Raw genomic sequence first — 6,000 nt, 5'->3', positions numbered from 1 at the left:
TGAACAAACATATTAAGTCCCAGGCTAGGAGCAGCGGGGCTTTCTGACTAAAACCAGACAAGCGCTACCACCTGCCTAACGCCGGACTCTCCATCTTTCGAAGACTTTCAGCTGAGACGCAATCCCATCTCATCCCATTTGCAGCCCGCCCCCGTTACAAGGATAACGAAGGCTGACCCGGCAACCCTCACCTTCATCCAGCGAGGCAGGTAAGCGGGATCCATATTTTCTTTCTGAAAGTGGAGAAATGGAGGCCGAGGCGCCCAGAACTAAAATGCAAGAGTTCGGTAACCTCTAGTCGTGGCCTCGGATGACTAAACACGGGGGGTTGGATAAGATACATGGTGTTCTTGGGGTTACACCCTCTAGTCCAGGCAGAGCTGTATGCAGCCCCCTGCTCGAATAGGGAAGAACCCTGACACTTTTGCACACGCTGCTTGTGACATGCACAGCTAAGGAAATCGCCAATGGTGCTCAGACCGCCTCCTGATATTTCCACTAAGAGTGCCCAAAGCTAGGTGGAAAGCACCAGCAGTTGTGGGCTAAACAGGCGCCTGGCAGTCAGGGCCCTGGGGTGCCTCCTCCTGGAGCCTCGAGCGGGTCAATGTATCTGCAGGGTGCGTGTCTACCAGTCTCCTGCTGAAAAGATTCGGGACCGGGGTTCAACGCCCAGTTCGTTTCTCATGTGCTTTCACCGCAAAGCGAGAGCACCATGCCCTCCCCTCCCACATTGAGCCGCCAGTCAAATCATAGTCACCTGCTGTATTTTCCATCCCACAGGTTAATGCCGCAGAACCAATTTCCAGTCGTCCTTCACCGGGCGGGAAATCCTGGGAACCATTTCTTATGACCAGGTCAGTGGACTGACGCGTCCTGCAGAAGAAAGCGGGTTTTGGGGCTAGTTTAGTTCCAGTTGCCCCCCAAAGAAATTCAGGGGCAATTCCATGCCTTTGAGGGGTCCGGGGGGCCGCTCGCTTACCTGTGCTGAGAGATAGGGAAGGAGGTAAGAGAGATGGACAGGAAAAGAGGAGAAGTGGTAAAATCTGGGGCTGTCAGTTGTCAATTGCACTGCTCCACTTCAGCAGTGCAATTGACAACTTTTCTGGGCACTGGGCTTTGATCGGGGGGCGGGGGGCGCAGAGGAGGCTTCCGCCCCAGCTGGCACCCAGGGACGTGGGCAGGCAGCCACTGCTAGTCTTCGAGCCAGGGCACTGGAGGCTGTCCCTAGGCTCAGAGCCCGGCCGCCGCAAGCCCAGCTCCCCAGAAGCGGGAGGCTGGGACTGGGCTCCCACCCCTCTCCACCCGAAACTAGCTGCTGCTGCTCCCCACCTCCCAGCTGGGAGCTGTGACCTGGAGGGAAGCTGCAGGCTGCTTCCTCTCTTCCCCCCCCCCCCCCAGTAGCCCCTGCCTGTGTCTTGCATACCACAGTTGAGAAACTATGGCTTAGAGCATCTGCACTAACTGCAGCACAGCTGCCCTTAGCTTAGTCCTTGCCTACACTCATGGCTGTCTGTAATCCCTCTTGCCCAGGGTGGAAAGGCTACCGGGCTTCACGGCCCGCCTTCTGCCAGCACTGAACAAACATATTAAGTCCCAGGCTAGGAGCAGCGGGGCTTTCTGACTAAAGCGCAACCCCCTGCCTAACGCCGGACCCTCCATCTTTCCAAGACTTTCAGCTGACACACCACCTCATCTCATCCCATTTGCAGCCCGCAGATCCGAACGCTGACCTGGCAACCCTCACCTTCATCCAGCAAGGCAGGTAAGCGGGTTCCATATTTTCTTTCTGAAAGTGGAGAAATGGAGGCCGAGGCCGAGACGCCCAGGACTAAAATGCAAGAGTTCGGTAACCTCTAGTCGTGGCCTCGGATGACTAAACACTGGGGGGTTGGATAACATTCATGGTGTTCTTGGGGTTACACCCTCTAGTCCAGGCAGAGCTGTATGCAGCCCCCTGCTTGAATAGGGAAGAACCCAGACACTTTTGCTCACGGTGCTTGTGACATGCACAGCTAAGGAAATCACCCATGGTGCTCAGACCGCCTCCTGATATTTTTACTAAGAGTGCCAAAAGCTAGGTGGAAAGCACCAGCAGTTGTGGGCTAGGATTCAAAACAGGCGCCTGGGAGTCAGAGCCCTGGGGTGCCGCCTCCTCCTGGGGCCTCGAGCGGGTCAATGTATCTGCAGGGTGCGTGTCTACCAGTCTCCTGCTGAAAAGGTGTGGGACCGGGGTTCAACGCCCAGTTCGTTTGTCATTTGCTTTCACCGCAAAGCGAGAGCACCATGTCCCCCCTCCCACATTGAGCCGCCAGTCAAATCATAGTCACCTGCTGTATTTTCCATCCCACAGGTTAATGCCGCAGAACCAATTTCCAGTCGTCCTTCACCGGGCGGGAAATCCTGGGAACCATTTCTTATGACCAGGTCAGTGGACTGACGCGTCCTGCAGAAGAAAGCGGGTTTTGGGGCTAGTTTAGTTCCAGTTGCCCCCCAAAGAAATTCAGGGGCAATTCCATGCCTTTGAGGGGTCCGGGGGGCCGCTCGCTTACCTGTGCTGAGAGATAGGGAAGGAGGTGAGAGAGATGGACAGGAAAAGAGGAGAAGTGGTAAAATCTGGGGCTGTCAGTTGTCAATTGCACTGCTCCACTTCAGCAGTGCAATTGACAACTTTTCTGGGCACTGGGCTTTGATCGGGGGGCGGGGGCGCAGAGGAGGCTTCCGCCCCAGCTGGCACCCAGGGACGTGGGCAGGCAGCCACTGCTAGTCTTCGAGCCAGGGCACTGGAGGCTGTCCCTAGGCTCAGAGCCCGGCCGCCGCAAACCCAGCTCCCCAGAAGCGGGAGGCTGGGACTGGGCTCCCACCCCTCTCCACCAGAAACTAGCTGCTGCTGCTGCTCCCCACCTCCCAGCTGGGAGCTGTGACCTGGAGGGAAGCTGCAGGCTGCTTCCTCTCTTCCCCCCCCCCCAGTAGCCCCTGCCTGTGTCTTGCATTCCCCCAGAGGTACGCATACCACAGGTTGAGAAACTATGGCTTAGAGCATCTGCACAAACTGCAGCACAGCTGCCCTGTAGCTTAGCCCTTGCCTACACTCATGGCTGTCTGTAATCCCTCTTGCCCAGGGTGGAAAGGCTACCGGGCTTCACGGCCGCCTTCTGCCAGCACTGAACAAACATATTAAGTCCCAGGCTAGGAGCAGCGGGGCTTTCTGACTAAAGCGCAACCCCCTGCCTAACGCCGGACTCTCCATCTGTCCAAGACTTTCAGCTGAGACACCACCTCATCTCATCCCATTTGCAGCCCGCCCCCGTTACGAGGATAACGAAGGCTGACCCGGCAACCCTCACCTTCATCCAGCGAGGCAGGTAAGCCGGGTCCATACTTTCTTTCGGAGATGGGAGAAATGGAGGCCGAGGCCGAGACGCCCAGGGCTAAGGACTAGAACGCAAGAGTTCGGTAACCTCTAGTCGTGGCCTCGGATGACTAAACACGGGGGGTTGGATGAGATACATGGTGTTCTTGGGGTTACACCCTCTAGTCCAGGCAGAGCTATATGCAGCCCCCTGCTTGAATAGGGAAGAACCCTGACGCTTTTGCACACGCTGCTTGTGACATGCACAGCTAAGGAAATCACCCATGGTGCTCAGACCATCTCCTGATATTTTATTTCTACTTACCTTTAATTGCCTGCAGTTGTGGGCTAGGATTCAAAACATGCACCTGGCAGTCAGGGCCCTGGGGTGCCTCCTCCTGGGGCCTCGAGCCGGTCAATGTATCTGCAGGGTGCGTGTCTACCAGTCTCCTGCTGAAAAGGTGTGGTACCGGGGTTCAACGCCCAGTTCGTTTGTCATGTGCTTTCACCGCAAAGCGAGAGCACCATGCCCTCCCCTCCCACACTGAGCCGCCAGTCAAATCATAGTCACCTGCTGTATTTTCCATCCCACAGGTTAATGCCGCAGAACCGATTTCCAGTCGTCCTCCACCGGGCGGGAAATCCTGGGAACCGTTTCTTATGACCAGGTCAGTGGATTGATGCGTCCTACAAAAGAAAGCAGGTTTTGTGGTTAGTTTGATCCCCCCCCCCCTTCCGCGGGGGGGGGGGGGGGTGCTTACTTGCACCAGGGGCAGCTCCGAGACTGGAATGGCCGGACTGGTTCTCCTCTTCCCGCGGCGGGTTGGGCCGGGCTGGCTGCAGTCCCCCGTGGCCGTGCGTGAGGGCGGCTCCCATAGCAAAGACGAAGGAGCGGGCGGCGTAGAGCTTTATAGGGCGCGGGCCGGAAAGGGCCCCACCCAGGGTGGGGCCGTCTCCTTCCGCTGACGCGGCGGCTGCTCATTGGCTGGCTCTGGCTTTCGCTGGGGGCGGGCCAATGGCGAGGCGGGGGTCGGACTATAAAGCCGGCAGCGGCCTACGCGCGTGGAGCGGCGGCTGCTGCTGCATCCGGAGCATGGTTTGGAGGAGCCGGCGCCAGGTCCGGTCACGAGAGTAGGGGCCGGGCCGCGGGGCCGGCGGTGAGCGCGGCCGGCGGGCGGCAGGGCCTGGAGCCCTCCACGTAGTATGGATAGGGGGGCGGGGGGGAGCCGCAGCTGCAGCCGGGCTGGCCCCCCCCTTAGAAACACACTATAGAGAAGAGGGGGGCCCTAGGTTCAGCCCCCCTTAGTTAGATAGACTAGTATGAATGGAGGGGGGGCCAAGCAGCAGCCCCCCTTAGAAACACACTATAGAGAAGGGGGGGCCCTAGGTTCAGGATAGGGGGGGGGGGGCCCTAGGTTCAGCCCCCCTTAGTTAGTAACTTAGTATGAATGGAGGGGGGGCCAAGCAGCAGCCCCCCCTTAGAAACACACTATAGAGGAGGGGGGCCCTAGGTTCAGCCCCCCTTAGTTAGATAATTTAGTATGTATGGAGGGGGGGCCCTAGGTTCAGCCCCCCTTAGAAAGTAGGTTCAGCCCCCCTATTAGATAGATAGGAGGGGGGGGCCCTAGGTTCAGCCCCCCTTAGTTAGTAACTTACTTAGATAGATAGTGTGTAGGGGGGCCCTAGGTTCAGCCCCCCCTTAGTTAGTAACTTAGTATGAATGGAGGGGGGGGCCCTAGGTTCAGCCCCCCCTTCTTAGATAGATAGTGTGTATGGGGGGGCCCTAGGTTCAGCCCCCCCTTAGTTAGTAACTTAGTATGAATGGAGGGGAGGCCAAGCAGCAGCCCCCCCCTTAGAAACACACTATAGAGAAGAGGGGGGCCCTAGGTTCAGCCCCCCCTTAGTTAGTAACTTAGTATGAATGGAGGGGGGGCCAAGCAGCAGCCCCCCTTAGTTAGATAGATAGTGTGTATGGGGGGGGGCCCTAGGTTCAGCCCCCCTTAGTTAGATAACTTAGTATGAATGGGGGGGGGGGCCCCCCTGTCCAAGCAGCAGCCCCCCTTAGAAACACACTATAGAGAAGGGGGGGCCCTAGGGCCCCCCTTCTCTATAGTTCAGCCCCCCTTAGTTAGATAGATATGGAGGGGGCCCTAGGTTCAGCCCCCCCCTCTTAGATAGTAACTTAGTATGAATGGAGGGGGGGGCCAAGCAGCAGCCCCCCCCCCCCCCAGTTAGACACTATAGTGTGTATGGGGGGCCCTAGGGTCAGCCCCCCATACACACTATCCACCTTAGTCTAACTTAATAAGGGGGGGGCTGCTGCTTGGCCCCCCCCCATTCATACTATAGAGGAGGGGGGCCCTAGGTTCAGCCCCCCTCTTAGATAGATAATGGGGGGGCTGAACCTAGGGCCCCCCTCTTATACACACTTACTCTATCTAATGGAGGGGGGCTGAACCTAGGGCCCCCTCCTTAATTAGACTATAGTAGTGTTTATGGGGGGCTGAACCTGGGCCCCAGTCATACTACATTACTAACTAAGGGGGGGGGGCTGAACCTAGGGCCCCCCTCCATTCATACTAAGTTACTATATTCTTAAGGGGGGGCTGAACCTAGGGTTTCTCTAAGGGGGGCTGCTGCTTGGCCCCCCC

General features: G+C 57.7%; 1 long non-coding RNA gene across 8 annotated transcripts; it reads right to left on the bottom strand.

The window, feature by feature from the left end:
- Nucleotides 1–10: 10 nt before the first annotated feature.
- On the bottom strand, nt 11–4,059 carry LOC137144810 (uncharacterized). Of its 8 annotated transcripts, none has more exons than XR_010917492.1 (6): nt 3,921–4,059; nt 3,675–3,802; nt 2,328–2,443; nt 1,745–1,828; nt 758–873; nt 11–639 (listed from the first exon to the last, which is right to left on the bottom strand). It is a non-coding gene; the product is annotated as an uncharacterized lncRNA (long non-coding RNA). The 8 variants fall into 8 exon arrangements; XR_010917491.1 differs by having other exon boundaries at nt 1,745–1,786; XR_010917487.1 differs by lacking the exon at nt 1,745–1,828.
- Nucleotides 4,060–6,000: the final 1,941 nt, after the last annotated feature.

Source organism: Emydura macquarii, unplaced genomic scaffold (assembly GCF_026122565.2).
Source record: "Emydura macquarii macquarii isolate MOO-44397 ecotype Brisbane River unplaced genomic scaffold, CSIRO-AGI_Emac_v2 contig_3486, whole genome shotgun sequence".
NCBI lineage: Eukaryota > Metazoa > Chordata > Testudines > Chelidae > Emydura > Emydura macquarii.
Note: the sequence above shows the minus strand (reverse complement) of the source record. Positions and strands in the feature narration are given on the sequence as shown.